The 20,819-nt window shown below is 30.4% G+C and overlaps 1 long non-coding RNA gene and 1 pseudogene across 1 annotated transcript; both read left to right on the top strand.

The window, feature by feature from the left end:
* The first annotated feature begins 2,919 nt into the window (after positions 1 to 2,919).
* LOC120118914 lies at positions 2,920 to 6,573 on the top strand (annotated as a pseudogene).
* Positions 6,574 to 6,851: 278 nt separating this feature from the next.
* LOC120118916 lies at positions 6,852 to 7,662 on the top strand. The gene is made up of 3 exons (XR_005515800.1): positions 6,852 to 6,961; positions 7,035 to 7,088; positions 7,385 to 7,662. It is a non-coding gene; the product is annotated as an uncharacterized LOC120118916 (long non-coding RNA).
* Positions 7,663 to 20,819: the final 13,157 nt, after the last annotated feature.

The raw sequence follows: 20,819 nt of genomic DNA, 5'->3' as shown, positions 1-20,819 counted from the left end.
GTAATATACCCCAAAAAATTTACTATTGGTAATAAAACATTACCGGGAATGAGATTCCCGGCCAACCAAACATGGGAATGTGGGATTCTCATCCCATGAGAATCCCACAATCCTTGAACCAAACACCACCTAAGGGTTGTTTCGTTCAAGGAATGTGGGATTCTCATGGAAATGGAAATGGAAATGGAATCCATATTTTCATGTTTAGTTGGTTGGGAACCTCATTATCAGTAATGTTTTATTACCAATAGTAGATCTTTTTGAATATATTACCGGGAATGTAATTACCTCCATTTTCTTACGTATTGTTGGATTACCGGCGTTTTAGACTAAAATGCCCTTAATTTTCTTTCTTCAAAAATATCATTTTTCTGTCATTGAATATTAAAAAATCTACGAAGATTAAATTACAAATTTATCCTTAAACTATTTTAGATTTACAAAAAAAATCTATAATTAAAATTTTATATGAAGTTCAAGAGTTAAAAATAAAATTTTATCCTTTCATTAAAACTTTTTATATTTTTAATTTTGTAAAAAAATATAAATTTTATGAATTTAATTTTTTTTAAATAAAATATATAAATATTTTTCAACTTGTTAAAAAAACAAATATATAATAAGGACAATTTGGTCAAATATACATTCCAATAATTTTTTATTCCTTTAACCAAACATGGTAATCTTGCATTCTTGCTAAACCAATCAAACACAAAATACAACATTCAGTAATCATATTCCCTGGTAATCTTGCATTCTCACTGGTAATCTTACATTCCATGAATTAAACACACCCTAAGGGGGTGTTTGGATGAGGGAATGTGTGATTCCCATAGGAATGGAATCTACATTCCCCCGTTTGGTTAGCCCGGTAATCTCATTCCCGGTAATGTAAGATTACCAATAGTGGATTTTTTGGGGTATATTATCGGGAATGTCATTACCTCACTTTCCTTAGGTATTGTTGGATTCCCGGTATTTTGGACTAAAATGCCCTTAATTTTTTTTAAAATATCATTTTTCTGTCATTGAATAATAAAAATTCTACGAAGGTTAAATTACAAATTTATCCTTAAACTATTTTAGATTTACAAAAAAAATCTATAATTAAAATTTTATATGAAGTTCAGAGGTTAAAATAAAATTTCACCCTTTCATTAAACCTTTTTATATTTTCAATTTTGTAAAAAAAATTATATAAATTTTATGAATTTAAATTTTTTAAAGAAAATATAAAAATATTTTCCAACTTGTTAAAAAAACAAATATATAATAAGAACAATTTGGTCAAATATACATTCTAATAATCTTTTATTACTTTAACCAAACATGATAATCTTACATTCCTGCTAAGCCAACCAAACACAAAATACAACATTCTCAGTAATCCTATTCCCTGATAATCTTACATTCCCACTGGTAATCTTCCATTCCGTAAACCAAACGCACCCTAAGGGTATGTTATTATAATATATGTTTGATTCACGAAATATAAAATTACTTTTAGGAATAGGATTTTCGGAATATGACATTACTTATAGTATTATTGGGAATGTTACATTACCTTGTTTGATTTATTTGACAATAATATAAGATAACAATGTTTAGTTGATTGAATATATGATTATCTTAATGTATATTTTACCAACTTGTCCTTATGATTTTTTTTTTTTTTTTGTTCTTTGGGCACAAGAATTATCATCTCTCCTTCATTTTAAACATCACGGAAGGTTTCAGGGTTTATTTGCGTGTCAAGGAGATCCTCGTATCACTCATCTTTTTTATATCGATGATTGTCTGATGTTTCTCTGGTATTTTGATTCCAAATTTCAGAGAGTTTGCGCAGTGCTTGATTCATATGAGATTTTTTTTAGGCAAAAGGTGAATTATGCAAAATCCAGCATTTTTTTCAGTCCCTATAATCCTTTGGCTCTGATGCGATTGTGTTGTTGTGCGAGACTGGTCTGGCTCTGTCACGGCTGGTCGTGTCCTTCCTCTGCCCAGGTTGCGAGCTGTTAGTATCATCGAAGCATGTGCTCTTTGTCATGCAGTTCGGATGGCGATCGAGATGGAATTCCCATGTACTGTAGTAATTAAAGAGTGTCTGTCGTCGTGATTCTAATGACGCAATACATGCTCTCTGGCTAACTATATTTCTATGACTGCAATTCCTCTATATTTTAATGTTGATGTTGTTTCTCCTGTATTTTACTCTTATTGCTACTGGAGTAATTTTTAATTAATGCAGATATGATTTACATTCAAAATATATATATAGAAATTTACTGTAATAGCTCAATTTTATTTGTTTTAATAAATAATTATTATTAAAAATCATTGATCTCTTAATTCTCAAGTAAAAATATTATTATTTTAAATAAATATAAATAATTGAAAAACAAAAATATAATTTTATCTAAATTATTTAAAAAGAATACTGTGTTTATTGAAAAGAGTTAATTTCACCATGCATCCTCAAACTATGCCCTTCCTTTTAAATTGATTCTTAAAGCTTTAAATATTTTGGTCGTCAACCTATCACGATTTCATAGGGGGTTTTGGTCATCGAGGGGAGGGGAGGTCGGGTAGAGCTTCTTCAATGGAAAAGGGAGACTATCGGCGTGAGTTTAAGGGTTGAAATGAAGGTTTTTAAAGTTTAAGGGTTATTTTGAAATTTATGTGTTTTTTTTTAAAATATATCCTTTTATTTTTTAAAATTTATATTAAAATTTTAAAATTATCAGATTGTAAAATATGCGAGAATTTAATGTCGTTCATAGCCCAAATACCTAAAAAATAACATTTATAACGTTAGTAATCTGGATAACAAAAAAAAAAATAATGTAGACAGAAAAGGTATATTTTGAGCAATTATTTGGGTATTAAGCCTTAATAAAATGGGTCCATTCTATGCTTCCTATTTAATTGGTATTGCCGTCGAAATTGCATCCGAAGTGTCTTTTAAGCTTCAGGCTTCAGCATCGACACTACGGTCAAGTTCTTCTGGTATTTTCTCTGCTATTTCATACTGATTTATTCTCTGTCTTTTCCCTTTTCCTTTTTAATAATGATTGCAGAATACAAGATTCCGGATTTATAAAAAAAATACCCATAAATTTCGATTAATTTTATTCATTTGAGATCTCAATCTCAAATATTCATTTGCTTAAAAGAATCTTGCTCAAACTCCACCTTACTTTTGTTCTCTGCTATTTTTTTAGAGTTTCTGATGATAAAACTAAGCTGAAAGTCACTGAATCTCTGGCAGGACATGCTTGGTTGAATACGCGAAACAATGCGGAGTTTAAAGCGCTGTTTAAATCCTATTTTCGTAATCATAGCTGCGGCAGGTGACTTGTTTGAGTTATTGTGTGAAGTATTTTTGTCAACTAATTTTAAACTTTTTGATGCAAGTGAATCTGTTTCCTTTGCAGCTGTTCTTTCTCAATCACTTACGGTTACATCTGTTGTTGTACCAAAACCCAATTGCTACGCCCTCGATAATTCTAGCAGGCTTCTTGATTTTGTATCCTTGGTTACTTATTTTTATAATAAAATTTCGCTTACACATCTGAATGTTGGTTGGTTCTAATGAACATTTATGGCTCAAAATTTCCATATCAATGGACTTGAGTTTTTGAAACTAGTAAAATGTTTTCTCTTAAGCTATTGACTAGAGTGATTGGATCGGTGTTCCTTTTGCACATGAGGGGAAGGTAACATCATTGCCTGTTTCTAAATATAGAAAGTCTTCCATTTCTCTTTTTGAGCATATTGCATTTTTGTATTTCCGCTAATGCAGGACTCTGACTGGGTGATCCGCTTTTGCAAAGATGTGGAGAGTAGATCACAAACGGTAGTCGTTAATTTCTTGTGCTTAAATACTAAATCAATATTCTTATATTTTATTCTTTTACAAGGAAGTTCTTTGTAGAAATTGCTTTAAAAATGTTTTTAATTTGGTGAAAGTATTGATTTGCACTTTCATGCTTGCATTCTGAATATAATTCACTCCACGTGTAATGCTAATTGTCCAGGGATATGTAGATTTTGGTCGATATGATAACTATAACTACTTTGTTGCTGGATCAGGGCATGTTTATCTTGTTCAAGTAAGTCTGTTTGGTTTGAACTTTTGTTTGTGCAGTAACAACTATAAAAAGTGAAGGGGTATGCTGAATCTCCTTGCTCAAGGGGAATGAATGATATAATATTGCTGTAGGAAATTTTTTACTGTTAAAATCAATTTATTACTGTTATTTGAAGTGAATTTAAATAACAAATGTTGTAGCTGCCTCTTATCTCGTTATATGGAACTGTTGTTTGGCTCCAACTTTAACTAACTTTAATAAAAAAAATAACTTTCGCAAACTCTTGGGCTTCAGATGAAGCATCTAGAAGATACAAATACACATGATCCATTTATATTTGTAAATCATTCTGAGATTGAAATATTTCAATCATGTTTAATTTTTAACTCTGTAATGTTTATGATATTATGTGTAGATATATATATATATATATATATATATATATTATATAACCTGTTAAATCTACTTTCTCTGCGTCTACAGGAGTTTTCAATGGCGACCTGCTCAACTGTGAGCACACTTTTGACAAATGGGACGCACTGCACATGTTAGTCTATTGGCTACTGTTTTCTCTCAATTTTTTGGGAACTTGTTTGACATTACTATTCTTATAAGTTATAATTTTGTTATGGAGTCATTAATCATGTGAAATTGAACATTAGATTTCCTCATGGCTTGTGTTATGCATTAATGAATATCCTTGATTGTATTTCAGGTAAATATTATGCGGAAATTGTTTAAATGGGCAGTGTAAAGGTGTGTAAGCTCTTCATATCCAGCCTTCAAGATCTTATTCTTGTATACTAGGACTTATTTTCCCTATGTCCTTATATAAATGGGTTAAATTGATCATCACCCTGTTTACTCAATGTGTTTCCTCTGCTCAACTGGTCAAATTTTATGCAGCTATCACAACCTTTATGAACATTGCTGTGAATAAATGACGAAAACTTATACATAAAACTATGATAACTTAGTTTCTTTGCATTTGTCTGTTCCAAATTTCTTTCATTCATTTTCTTTTCGTTTTGTGTCCATACTAATTGCCAATGAATTAGTTCAAGTTTTCATTTTCTTACCCTGAATATTAGGAAGGCTTATTAATTTGGATGTTGGTTATAGGTCATCACCTGTTTTATGTTGTAATCTTAACTTCCAGTGCTTTGTTTTATATCAACTTGTAACATTTTTTTTCTTTATCTTTGTTGTTAATCTCAGGCCAACAAAGTTGCATATGCAATGTCACTTATGAATCCACTTGCAGGTATTCAAGCAGTGCTGTAACCTGTCTTTTTCATTCCTTTTCTCCAAACATATCTTTTTGAGTTGGTGCAGTATATGGAAATCATGATATATGGAGACTTATTCCTGGTGCCAAGCCACAAGACTAGTTGTTTTATTAGACAGTTGGCATCCAATTTCTTCGAATTATTAATTGATATTTGTTTTACAGTACGTATCTGAACTTCAAAAATTTTATATTTCTCAGAGTCATTGTTGACTTGGCCATTCCATGTGAGAAATCAGGCCCACGGATATTTGAGGGCTTTACTGTTGGATTTCATCCACGATCATGGGAAATTGTAAGAATTTTACATTTGATCTGGATTACTTTGATTTAAATGCCAAAACTATTTTATTCAAAAGTTCCCTTATTGTTTGAAGGTTTATAATGGTCTAACTCAGCTGGGTTTTGAAAAATCTCACCGTGATTTTAGGTATAGTATCACTATTATGAGTAGATTATCGAGTTTATCTATTCGTGTGTCACATTTTATGAATAGTTTTAATTTTTTCCGTGAACAGTTTCAGCACTGAACAACCTCAGTTACACTTTATCTGACTGCTATTGCGTCTCAATCCAATCTTGTACGAAAGCCTGTTGTCAAGGTAATCTTTCCTTTGGTTCAAGGAGTAGAAAACTATTAATTACTGGATGAATATGCTTTTTTACCTTGTCATTTTTAAATGGGACACTTCACAGATCTTTCCGGAAAATGGGCTGGAGGTTAAGATATCAGGGAGTGGGCAAATGGAAGCCGCCTACTACTTTATCTCCCTTGACTTTGCTTCTAGATTGGAGATGTATATGCAACATTTTCTTAAGCAGGTTGATGCTATTTTCAGTTATAATCTGCTGAATTACTATTTGAAATCTATTTCCCCCCTACTTTTATTCTTCAGGTGTAAAGGCCTAAATTCCCCATATGAAGTTAAAATCTCTATTCCAGTAGAGGGCTACGAACCAATAGAGTTTGTTCTAACAAAGATGTGCGGTAAGCTCCCTGAATTTGTTTTCTTCGATGCTAGCTTTTATCAACTATCTTTTCTGTAATCAATTAAAGCATCTTCTGGTACTAGTGATTCTTTTCCATAGATCTTGTATCAGCTACTTCAAAAGTTTTTTCCCCTTGATATTTTCAGAATACACACAAAATCAGGAAGAAGGTGCCACGAGAGGGTGGGCAATATTTGGAATAATCTTGCATGTAAGGAATCTCCTTTTTTCCCCTTGTTTGTCCTACATGTGTGAAGTCATGCTAAATCAAGTATTTAAAAGGTCACTGCACCAGGTGCAGTGTTTTAAACAAGTTCCCACTATCAGATTAATTATCTTTCATTACTTCAACCATGCTATAGCATGGAGTTTGGCAGTTATGATTTGCATATTTCCTATATTTTGGGGCATCTTTGACTGCTACCGAAGATAAACGAAAGTTGAACTTTTTACTTATTTTCTGAAATTTACTGCATGTCTGAATTGCTCCCATGTTTTTCTATTAAAATAAGTTTGTCTTGGGCAGATTAATGGTGTCGTCGACACTATTTTGCTGTGTAGGGTTTATTTAAAAGACACAAATGGGCGCCAGGTGAGCTGTTTAGACTATAGTTTATTTTTCAATTTAAAAAACTTATATATCTTACTTGGAGTCTTGGATGCAGCATGGGATTGATGCACTGCCTGGCATGACAATTCTTTCTGCCTGTTTAGAGACTGTAAGTTATGTAATTTTTATGAAATAATATTACCAGAGGTTCAAAGATCTTTTCAGGCAAGTAGTAGCTTCTTTGGAGAATTCGAATCAGTACCCGTGGCTAACTTGCATAACTTACTTCCAGAGTGACCAGTTATCATGGCTTCCTAAATTAATTTTCCTTTTTTTTCCTCTTTCCATATTACAACATTCATTCCCACTTTGAGAAGTTGCAAAGTCGGCACCTTCTAAATACAATAACTTTATTTCTCCATATATCGCTTCCCCTAATCCCCTTGTGCAAAATGCTTGTGACAGGTGAGCGGAGCAGGGCATGGCTACTCGAGAGTAGAGGACGTTAACACTGGATCAGCCAGTGAGGTCTCATGGGAGCGCCCATCTAGTGCTGCTCAAGGAACATGGAAACTGAGTGAAAGCAAATATGGTTCAGTGTAAACTTTGCAGCCCTTCCCCTAAAATTGCTAATTTACCTCTCATGAATCACAGGTACAATCAATTTTGCTTCATCTATTGTAGTCTCCTGGTGTAAGCATATCTCAATTGCTGTTATTTCCGGATGTAGCATTTAGAAATTACTCCCAGGCCACGACTCATGAAAAACAGATTTTTGATGAACGGTTAGAATTAGAGCTAACGGACGTTGGGTGGCTATGTGAGGGATAGGTAAGGAAAGAGAAAATTGATGGGACAATAAAAAGGTGATGTCCGAAGGGTGTATAATTTGTAGAAGAACGATGATGATGATGACGGATGGGTAGAGACTTTGCGACGACGATAGTGAGCAAAGCTGCGATGGAGTCCGGAGGAATTGTCGGATGAGCAACAATGTTGTTGTGATATCGTAAGGGGGTGGCTGTGAAATTTAGGGCGGATGAAAAGTGAATAAAAGGTTGGACGACAGAGGAAGGAAGAATGACGACATAAAAACGATGGTGCGACCTATAGAGAACGCAAGGATAATCAACAGAGATAAAATGAAAATGAAAATGAACATTCGCACACTAAATCCATAAACTTTAACAATTTTGAAGTTGGACCACTAAATTATTGTTAAATTGTTAATAAATTATTAATAAACTAATACATTATTTAAATTAAAATGAGAAACAAATTGATAAGATATTTAAATATTGAGATTTATTTTTTTGAATTATTTTAATTTGATAGATTATGGAAGTTTCGAGACTAAAATTGTTATTATTATAATGCTATATCATCATTTTCGTTAAGTCAACGGTTAAACTTAACGGTGTATGACCAAAGAAAAAATAAAACATAATGTTTTGGGAAAAAAGAGTTGGATGACCAAAACAGAAACCAGAGAATAGACGGGGACCAAATAGGTAGATTACCCTATATTGCCAAATGAAAATTTTAAATATTTTTTGAAAGAGTAACGATAATTTTCCAAAAGTTCGGCGGCCAAGGCCCTGAACCCATCTTATATTTCACGACTGCTTGCTTTGATCGAGTCCAAATTTATCTTGAATTTGAAGCCTTACGAATTCGAGGTATACAAGTTACGAATTTTTCATGATTAAATTAGGTTGAATCCGATCAAACTTTTGGCTTCGTTGACAGGAACAGATCGCGGATCCTACTCGGGGTTAATTCGTGAGTCCGATTTAATGGCTGGCCAGTATCTTCAACTTTGCTGAGATCGCAGAGGTTGTGTGCTTTTATTCATACTACTTGCACTATAATGGAAAACACTGAACAAAAAAGTTGGAAAAATGTTTAATTACTTTTGGTTTTTAGATTGGTATTGGAAGAGCTGGAGGAAATTCACGTCTTACCCCATAGCTTTTAGGTTTTGACAAAGTATATATCATATCACGGCTTTGTCTTTACTTGTAAGGTTGAATTACATATGACGGTTATAAATGATTCACCTCTTCTTATTTAAATGTAGAGTTGTGGTTGGTGATTTGAAAAGAAATAATCTTGTATGATGTGTTTATATGTTGATGTTTAGTATCGGTGTTAGACCTAGTGTCATAATGCTACTCGTAGATTGACAGAATGAATGGATATTATCGTCTGACAGTAGATTTGATTGACTGACTACATGAATCTGTCAGACGTCATATCTAAGATTGTTGACGGAAGGATATATGCATCCGAGAATTCGATTAGATGTCTTCCAAAGTCTTAGGTTGATAGAGGATTCGACTCGCAGTGAAGATTTGAAGTACACATTGTCGATGATAACATTTAGTTGTGATGACAAAAAAAAGTCAACCTTTTTGTTCTGGACAGACAAAGGGAAGTAATGTGTCGACGAGAGTATTTGTCTTTGACTTGAAGGATAAAAGAGCATGGGGAAGAAGACCCCATTAGTCTGGTATGGAGGCTATATACTAACCCTTAGTATATGTATCAGATCTAATGTCATGATTACTCTCGTAAGTTAGTAGACTGAATGAATATGATTGTCTTACAGTAAATTTGATTTTATAGATTATGTGGGTCTATCAAAAATTATTATTGATATAGAATTACAATGAATTCGCCCAAAATTTTTATTCTAGAATACTTAGTTGACGAAGAATCTGACTCGCGAAGAAAAAATTCGATAGAGAAAATACAATTAAAATATTAAATATAGAAAATAAACTTCAATAAAAATTGTTTTGTTTAATATATGATTTGAATTTTAGTTTATTATTAAAGATTGTGATTTAATCTATTTTCCATATTATAGTATATTATTTTCTTTTCCCCTTTTAATCAAAACCAGTTTTAAATTTTGATGGATTTTTCAACTTAATCTCAAAATTTAGATCTTGTCACACATTAGTATTAATATATATAAAGTGAGGAATTAAGTTGAAAAAAAAATATTTTCTACGTCTCACTATATTTGTCCTCTTTGATTTTAAAAATTATTTCATTCAAAATGCTCTATTAAAAAATCAATAAACGACAACCGATTTCATCACAAAATTGAATGCCCCTTCATTTGGCTCTTGAATAGTTATTGATCCTTTTTCGACCCACCTCCCGACTTTCCTTCAAGGTGTGTTTGGTTGGGGGAATGTGAGATTCCTATGGGAATGAAATCCACATTTCTCCGTTTGGTTGGTCGGGAATGTCATTCCCGGTAATCTTACATTACCAATAGTGGATTTTTTGGGGTATATTATCGGGAATGTCATTACCTCTTTCCTTAGGTATTGTTGGATTACCGGCGTTTTGGACTAAAATGCCCTTAAAAAATTTCTTTCAAAAATATCCTTATTATGACATTGAATAATAAAAATTCTACGAAGTTTAAATTACAAATTTATCCTTAAACTATTTTAGATTTACAAAAAAAATCTATAGTTAAAATTTTTTATGAAGTTTAGGGGTTAAAATAAAATTTTACCCTTTCATTAAACCTTTTTAGATTTTCAATTTTGTAAAAAAAATATATAAATTTTATGAATTTAAAATTTTTAAAGAAAATATATAAATATTTTCCGACTTGTTAAAAAATAAATATATAATAAGGACAATTTGGTCAAATATACATTCCAGTAATCTTTTATTCCTTTATCCAAACATGATAATCTTACATTCCAACTAAACCAACCAAACACAAAATACAACATTCTCAGTAATCTTATTCCCTAGTAATCTTTTATTCCCACTGGTAATCTTACATTCCGTGAACCAAACACACCCTCAAAGTAATATCTATGGTCCTCTTTACATTCGAGTGAGACTTTAATGTAATGGCTTTGGTCTCCTCTTTTATTAAAAAAAATCAACAAACAACAACATTTACAGTTTTTTTACCTTTACATGTCTCACCTTTTTATATATATCAAAATAAAAATATCAAATCTATCAATAATTTTTAAAAATAATTTTGTTATTTTCCTCATTTTATATAACTTAGTATGTTACTTGATTCGTGATTAATAGAATAATTAAATATTATTTTCTCTTTCATCTAATATTTATAAGTACTAATTCTTAATATGTAAATGTTGAATAAATTCTTACATACTCGCTACTTTTGCCGATTAGACGGTCAATTAATTTAGATTAAATATTAGAGTTTTAAAATTTTCAAATTATTTTGAGATCAATTTCGTTAATTTTTTTAGATTGTTTCATCTCAAATTCACGCCATTTCATATCATTTGTTAAAATTATTTCATATTTAAATAATTTTAAATTATTATAAATCCAAGTATTATTTGTCAAAATTAACCAATCTAATTTCTGCGTAGGCAATCCTATCCCTGTTACCTCGTAAGAATATTCCAAGCCGAAGGAACAAACAGCTCACCCCAACGAAATAATTCCCACCGACGTTAACGGAACAAGAATCTGTTATCCCTGACCTTTGACCTTCTCTCACCAGGTAAAACTAACGGCTCCTAACGCCGTTCTGCTCGTTTTTTTCTTTTTTGTTTAATATAAAAATAAGTGTTTAAACTATAACTCGAAAAATGTTTGAATACTTAAAGAAATTTTCGTTAAAAATATGTATATAATGTTTTAATACTTTTAGGTGTTTGAACGTTAACAACTATTAAAAATCTCCGTTAAATGACACTTGTTACATTTTGAAAATTTTAAAATTTTTATTTAAAAAATAAAAAAATATTTTTTTTATTAAAAAGCAATTTTTTTAAAAAAAAAATCCCACCCATCCCCGTACCTTTTCCTTTCTCCCTTCCACTTCTCTGATGCCACCACCACCAACTTTGTCGGTGCCTCGTGACCCCAATCTCGACCAACAATTGAAATCAATGTTGATTGTCACAAGACAATAACAAAGCGTTCATTGCCCCCTCACAGTCGAATCTTTCTCCGGCCAGCCGTGACTATCACCGCTTAGACCTTCGTCTCACTTCGAGGAAAACTCAATCGTCCTCTCAGTGAGTATCATTGTCGTTTGTTGTGAAGGAAACTTTGAGGCTCCGGCGAAAATCCAACTGAGGTTGTTTTGTAAGTTTTAAAAATTTTGGGTTTTTTATAAATATATTAAGTTTTTTTTTAATTTTTTCCTTGTTTAAAAAATAAAATTTTTATTTAAAAAATAAAAAAATATTTTTTTTATTAAAAAGCAATTTTTTTAAAAAAAATCCCCACCCCATCCCCGTACCTTGTCCTTTCTCCCTTCCATCTTCTCTGATGCCACCACCACCAACTTTGTCGGTGCCTCGTGACCCCAATCTCGACCAACAATTGTTGAAATCAATTGTAGATCGTCACAAGACAATAACAAAGCGTTCATTGCCCCTCACAGTCGAATCTTTCTCCGGCCAGCCGTGACTATCACCGCTTATACTAATGAGAGCTTCGTCTCACTTCGAGGAAAACTCAATCGTCCTCTCGGTGAGTATCATTGTCGTGTTGTGAAGGAACTTTGAGGCTCCGGCGAAAATCCAACTGAGGTTGTTTTGTAAGTTTTAAAAATTTTGGGGTTTTTATAAATATATTAAGATTTTTTTTTAATTTTTTCCTTGTTTAAAAAATAAAATGTTTATTTATAAAAAAAATAAAAATATAATAGTTCATATTTAAAAATATAACTGAAAAAACTTTATACTCTTAATTTTAAGAAAAGGCCTTAAAATATTTTTTGAAATATAGTTTAGTTATGTATTAATCTTTTTCTTTTTATATTTTGGGTCCCAAAAAAAAACTCTAGAAATAAGAAGCAAAGATGAGTCACACCCACCGACGCTTAAACCATCTATGCAGGAAGAAATCGGACCCCACCAACTTACCTGTTTTAACGTGTGACCTTTCGTAGTCCAACCAATCAAAATCTAGACACAGACACGTGGAACTATTATTGCCTTTGGTGCATTCTTACACTTGTCCACCACCGTCAATCAAACTGTTCTAACGTATCCTTTTTAACGGTGCCTAAATCTTGGTCGCTGTAATAATCATTAATTAGCACATTTTATTCTATCCCCAAAGTTCGTGCAGCATTGCGCATTATTAACCTTCAACGGGTTAGGGTAATTTGGAATCATTGTTAGATTAAGTAATGGCCAATCATCATTAGGTTTTACTAATTTGACAATTTATTTTCATTTTTAATTCAAAAAATTATTTAATTCGATTCGTATATTCTCAGCGGAACCAATCTTTTTCCACTTCGTATTAAAAAGGATAATTAGATAAATATTTTGTATTATTCAAAAAATATCATGTCATGTGTTAAATTGACTAATATAACCTGGTCTAATTAACTTCATTTTAGAATTATTGTCTCTATCGTTAAGAAAGTAATTGTTTTAACGTAATACTTTTTAAAATAATAGAACGACTAAATTATATTTATTAAATGAAAAATTACGATCGAAATCATCATAGATCATATATTAACTTAAAATTAAAAATATAGATTTACAAAATACCTTTATGTTATCTGTCAACATTCACCAGGACAGTGTGGAGCATGAAACCTGCCTTAATTCCCACAAAAACCACTGCAATAAATTAATGAAAGGAAAAAGAAGAAACACATTTGAAAGGCGTATAAAAGTGGCGTATAGATGACGACATAATGAGTAATATTGGTAGCAGGTGACCTATAAGAAAAATAAACAACATATATTTAAAACTTAATATTGAATTAATTTATTTATCCTTAATTGTATGTTTGATAAACAGTAAGCGACCTGATATTAATAAAGTGGAAGTGGGCGATACAGTAAACAAATCCTTAATCTACGCTCAGAATCGTGGGTGGGATTAAGACCGGTTTGAGGGTTTTGCACTCATTAAGACAAGGTAAAAGATGATTACCTGCTTAATTAATTAACGTGCACGTGAGGATATTAATAAGGAATCTACGTAACCAACTCTTGGTTTAACTTTTATACATATATATACTCTTGGTTTAACTTTTATACATATATTTATAAGAAAATTCTACGGCGCACGTAGCATAGTATGGCGCACATAGCATAGTATGTGACGTATCAAAATGCATCACAAATAAATTTGTCATTTTTATGTAAATATTAAAAAGTATAAGGATTTATTTAAAATTAATCATTAATTAAAGTTTAATTTTACTTTTAATAGAATTATAATTAATTTATTAAAAATAATAATTAATTTAAGTAATTTATTTATTTAGAATTATGATTTGTAAATTATTTAAGTTAGGTTATTGTCGGAGATCACAACTCGTCGGAAAATTCTCCAAAAAATATTATATTATAAATCCAACAATATCGTTTGTCGTCGTCCAGCAGTCACCCAAAGTCGGGCGTCGCCCATGAAAAGTTTTGCATAAAGGTTAGTCGTCGCCCTCTGTACTGTTTCAATTGATTTGCGCCGGCGCCCCTGTGTGTTTCAATTGGTTTGCACGAAGAAGGTGGGATTTAATTTTGAATGGTAAAATTACATTTCGACCCCACTATCCGTGTTTTATTTAGAATGGTTAAATTGCATGAAAACCCCCATAGTTTCTCCTATTTATATTTTAGACAAACAATGTTTTTATGTTAATAGATATGGCAAAATTACAATACCCCATACTTTTGTTTAATTTAAATGGTCAAATTGCATGTAAACCCCCCTCACTTTTCCTGTTTAGATTTTACACTTTTAGTTTTTAAATCTTTTATAATTTGTACTTATTTTTATTTTGATAATTAATTTTGAATTTACTCTTTGATTCTAATTAACAATTAATACTTTATTTTATTCATTATTTTTTATTAGCATTAATTTCATATCATTTTATATTATTTGTTATCATTAATCTTAACAATTTGATACTTAATTTCACTTGATATTAATTTTGATTATTTGAATCATGATAATATTAGTGTTGATATGTAAATTTTAATATTGATCATTAATTTTAATTTTGATGCTTAATTTTAACTTGATATTCATTTTTATCATTGCTTTTGATTTAATATTAATTTTGATATGTAAGCTTTACTTGCTATTAATATTAATTATTCATATCGATTTAATAAATTTGAAATTTTATTTATTGCTTTTTCGGGTTTGTTAGTAGATTTATAATATATTTCTAAGTTATGATTGTTACATATTTATTTAATTTATTGAATTAAAAGTTCAACTCGGACGGGTACTTGTACATTGAAGTATGACATTTCTATTTAAACAATAATAAACAACTACAAGCATATGATTTAGAATAATTCGAATTAGCAAGTTAATATTATCATGATTCTAAACAAATAAATAACTTAATTTAATTGTATTTTTAATAAAATAATCATAAATTACTTAAATTAATTATAATTCTATTAAAATTAAAAAAAAAAATTCTTTTAAATAAATCCTTATACTTTTTAATATTTACATAATAAGGATAAATTTGCTTATGGTGCACTTCGGTACGTCGCTTTATTGGTACGTTGCGGTATGCGGCGTGTACTGTAGACTCTTCCTATATTTATATATATAAATAAATATTATCTGATATGCAAGGTATTGCAAACTTTAACTTATACGAGTCTTTCAATTTTAATGCAATATGTATTGTTAATTTAGGGTTCAAAAATTTATAGTTTGAGTTTAACGATTTATGATTTAAATCTTAATATTTAGAATTTTATATTTTAGCACGAATCAAGTGGCCTCCGTGGTAGAGGAATTGTTGTTATTCCTTGATGACCCGGTTCGAGCACCATAGATGTTAGGGGTGTGAGCGTTCAATGTCAAAAGGTTGAAAGTTATCTTTGAACAAATATTACCATGTACTTACCCTATATTAAAAATTGAATTTTAGATTTTACGATTTAAATTAAAGAAACATATTATGAAATAAAATTCACATAAAATTTTATGGTAACGTCCCGAAACTCAAGTCAGTAGTTTGGTTAACCCAATATCCATTTTAGAGCCCAAAAGATTTATTAAAACATTTTGGACCAAGGTTATGGAATTGGGCTGAGTTGGGCCCAAAAGATAGTGAAGGTGATGAAAATTTTATAATTTTGAAAGTAGAATGACTTAAGTATGGTTTACCCATAATTTATTTTGAAAGCTGAAAACCTCTATTTTTAATGGCTGACATGAGCTTTCTTCCCAAATATCTTACCAACTCTTCTTCTTCTTCTTCTTCTTCTACCTTCCATCATTTTTTTCTCCTCTTCCTTTCTAAATTAAGTTTTCCAAGCAATTCACCTCTATTTTGGATAAGCCAAGGTAAGATTATGAATCCTCATCCTTTTAGCTTCAATTTAAGCTTCATTTTTTTATATTTTCACTATAGTTTCCAAAAATGGGTTTTTAAACATCAAATTTAAATTTAATATCAATACCCATTTAGTATTGGTACACTGACTTGGAAGTATCGATACTAGGTATGAGTATCGATATTATCTTTTCGAATCATGTTTAATAGGATAAGGTTTGATATTTAAGGCAAAGTATCGATACTAAGAGTTCAGTATCAATACTGAAAGGTCGATATCAGTACCAACATACATTTTAAGTTAATGATTTTCAGGGTTCCCAAAACTCTATAATCCTCCCAAATAAGACTATAAGTGGAAAAATAATAATAACGCTTGATCAAACATATAAAACAAGATAAAGTAGGGATAAATAAGACTAATATTGGTTTATGCTCGGGAAACAAATCGGACACCCGAGTTCCTTTAGTCCAGGGTGACGAAGAATAAAATCACCCAATATCCTTATGGAGTGCGCAAGGCACTTTAATGACTAGTTAGGGCATAAGGTTCGACACTCGCAAGGGGTGGAGTCTAGGGTGTGGTGTGCAGAGATTCCGAAGGATATCCTCGGTAGACTAGAGGGTGTGTGAGCTCCAAGATACATAGATCCCTCAGCCATAACATGGTGTCTACCATAGCGTAGAGAGCGAGTATGCAGGATACTCGCTAATGATTTAAATTAAATGGATTCATTATATCCTTTCTATTCAGATGTATGAGCATGTCATAAATGAACTCCTTTTAGTATGTTTTAGTTGTTAGTGTGGCACTGGGCTAGTTAGTTCAGCGTTTGGAATTTGTTCCTTATGCAAATTAGATGAAGAATAATAGAGGAGCTTTTTGACCAATAGTGATCATACCAGATCTAGAACGGAGTATGTCTCGAGTTCTTTAGAGGGCATGTATATTTGTAAATCATTATTTTGTTTAACCGAGTCATAACTTTTTTTAAAACTCACAATCTATATTTTGATTTATATTGTGGGAGCTCCCGATTAAATGTTTATTATAGTATTGATGGTTTATTGTTTTTTTAAGTCTTTCTAAATGGTCCTTTCAATTAAGAAAGTAAAGTAAACGGTTGGTTAGCCACTTGTTGTTCCGTGTGACACTCGATCGATTTTGTTGTACTGGTTTAAGGTGTACATTATCTATGTATAGAATAATAAGCGTTAATAATACATTAAATGCTAAATTAACTAGAGTCTAGTGAAAAGACTTATATAAAACTTTCACCCCTAATGTCTTAAAATTTATTATTAAAAACTAATATATTTGAAAAAAAATTATCACAAAAAATAATTTAATAAAATATTGTTAATAATAATAAATTTCATCATTTAAACATCACACCCTATATTTGTACGTAAATGTCTTATAAGAATTCTTTGTAGGTTTATATCATTGTTGATTTATCAATTTTTAGTGTGTGTATATATAAAAAAAAAGGGAATTCAATATTTAAATGATGATTGTTTATTTTAAAAATTTTGGATTCGAACAGTTTGTGTTTGTAGATATATGTAGGATAAATGCAAATTTTTATTAGGGTAGGGGGTGGTGGAGTTATAAAATTTTGAGGGGATACAAACTTATAAAAATTTAGGAGGATAAAAATAATTTTTAATAAAAATATTTAAAATATATAGAAATTTAAAATTTGTGGGGGACCGCCCCTACCTAGGTTCATCCACATATATATATATATATATATATATATATATATATATATATATATGTTAAAATTTTGAACAGATACTATCTTATAATCACCTAATACTATTCAAAAAAATTTTAAATTGGATAATAAGGATTGATATTTTTAAATTAATTTTAAATATAAATTTAATAAATTGTAAAGTATTAAAATTTATCTCATTTAAGAAATAAAAAATCTTATGTGAATAATATAGACATGGGAAAAGGTCGTATATATTATTAATTATTATAAATTACACCATGGTCGTTAATATTTGAGTAAGTTTTCGTTTTCCTAACTAAAGTTTCAAAGTAAAATTAGTCACTAATATTATCGATTTGTAAAAAATTGTCACCAACGTTATCAATTTATAACAAATTGTCACTCTATCTCTGTTAAATTGGTGATGTGATACCATTAATACAAAGGTTAATATTAGTTCTACCCCTAAAATATTGCAAAGACATCAAATAGTTCCTTAAACATGATTTTATATCTAATTTTCCAAAACTTTCTAATTTTCAATCTTTTTAAACAACCCACCATCTCAATTATATTCTAACCATTTTGCTTATAAAAAAAACCACACTTAAACAAACTCCCATTTGTCTTTAAATATTTTAACCTCCTTATAAAACGAAAATCATCCTAAAAGCATTATTTTTACATTAAAATTAATTGAATATATGGCTTTAAATATTAATGTATTTGTCTTTAATGAAAAACTACATTTATCCATGCAGTGTGGTTTTCGTTTTGTAAGGATGTTCTAATATAGTTGTTGTGGGGTGTTTGAAAAAAACCCTATATAAAAAAAGTTATTGGGATAAATTAGATATAAACCCATTGTTCAATGACTTATTTAATGTTTTAGCAATAGTTTAGGTTTAAAACTAAATATTAATCTTTTTATTAACTTTGACACATCATCAATTTAACAGAAATAACGGTAGAGTGACCATTTTGTTACAAATCAAACGTTACCGACTATCTTGTTACAAATCGATATGTTAATGACTAATTATTAGTTTGAAACTTTAGTGGGGTAGACAAAAAATTTCTCAAAAAAGTGACCATTGATGTAGTTTACCCTATTGATTATTAAGAAACAAGAAGCAGAACAGAATGGCGGATTTGATCTGGAAATGACAGCTAGAAAGTTGAGAATATCAAGCAAGTCACTAAAATAAAAATATATTACAAAAGATCTACGCTAAGGACTGTTTTGACATTTTCTGTAGACAAAACTGCTGATATCAGCTAGTGTCATTCTATCTCAGAACTCATTATATAATGGATAATTAAATAGATTTGTAGGAGTAGGTATTAGATTTTATAAATAAGATTAGAATTTGAATTCTAACATTTTTGAATAGATTAATTAGATTAGGTGGATTATTTTTGTCTTAACAGTATTTACGATCTTATTAATCGATCAATATATCAGATATAAATAATTATATATATGCTTCATCGCCCATGTAGGGCGTTGGGGAAAAATTCACATATAGGACTACCAATTATTTTTTAAACTGGAGTGTTTGCTACAGTAACCTCATTGGTCACCAAGTGCTCCATAGGTCGCCAAGTACTTTTTACGACAAAGTCTACTCTATTGCAACAATTCTTCTTTCTTCCCTCGATGTTGCAGCTCCATAAGTCGTCAGTACTTCAGGTCGCCATGTGCTCCTGGAGACATATGAAGATCGCCATGTACTCTTGAAAACCTATGATGACCACTGTAATAATCACTCTATTTAAACAAATATTATTTAATTATACTATATAAAAAAATCATTGCATTATTCAAACATACAAGTCAAACTGCAAACAGTAGTGCTATAGAAAGTGTGCTGTCGGTTGCCTTTGTGAACTTATTTGGGGGGTTAAATTTGGAATATCATGTATATGTCATACAATGACGGTGTTGATCTCTCTTTGGTCGCATATTGTCGAAAGTATATAGATTAAAATCCATCATTAGTATTTAATTAGTTTAAATTTTATTTTTAGGTACTTTAGTCATTAATATTCTTTTGAATAAATAATTAATTTAAAAAAAAAATCTTTAATTGGCTAATAATTATTTTATAATTAATATGACATATTTATGCGATTTAAAATATTAACACGACATCACCATGTGTGTTATATCATCCCAATTAATTTTTTATTCATTAAATTGATTTTAACTAATTACATGGCGATACATTAAAATTAAAGAAGTTGAAAAAAATTAACTATAGTAAAAGCTTCACTTATGTGTAATTGATAAAATGGTTAAGGGCTTACCATTATTAGTTGGATTATTACGGTTACCCTCTTTTTTTTACCACTCGTTTGATTTTAAGACTTCGCATTGACTAATTAATACCAACCTATGTCACACCTAGATTTGATGGACGAGTCTCCTAATAATTTTTTTTTCATATATAAGGATTCGAACTCGAGATCTTACTTAACTAATATTAGGATTCTTACTACTTAAATTAATCTATGTTGATTTTTTTATTATAATTTATATAATTTTAGTAATAGATTTTCTGTTTCTTATCTCGGTGTAAATTCCCTCGCCTGGAACTTGCCAAATGATGCATACTGATTTAGTAAAATCATGGCAGATTCTGTTAACGCGTGATCAACACTCACCAATATTAAGATCATATAATATTTCATCTAAGAATGTAAAAGCTTCAATCTTTTATATTGGACACCTCCCTTTTTTTACTGCTTTCTGTCATTCATTTTCAACTTTCGTTTATTGTAATGCACAATGGCTGTGAGCCGTGAGTTGAAAAACTGTACATACGTCCCTTTTTCTCATTTATAAAGGTGTCTGCTCATT

Source organism: Hibiscus syriacus, unplaced genomic scaffold (assembly GCF_006381635.1).
Source record: "Hibiscus syriacus cultivar Baekdansim isolate YM2019G1 unplaced genomic scaffold, ASM638163v2 tig00110330_pilon, whole genome shotgun sequence".
In the NCBI taxonomy this organism is placed as follows: domain Eukaryota; kingdom Viridiplantae; phylum Streptophyta; class Magnoliopsida; order Malvales; family Malvaceae; genus Hibiscus; species Hibiscus syriacus.
The sequence above is the reverse complement of the archived record's forward strand: the minus strand, read 5'-3'. Positions and strand labels throughout refer to the sequence as shown.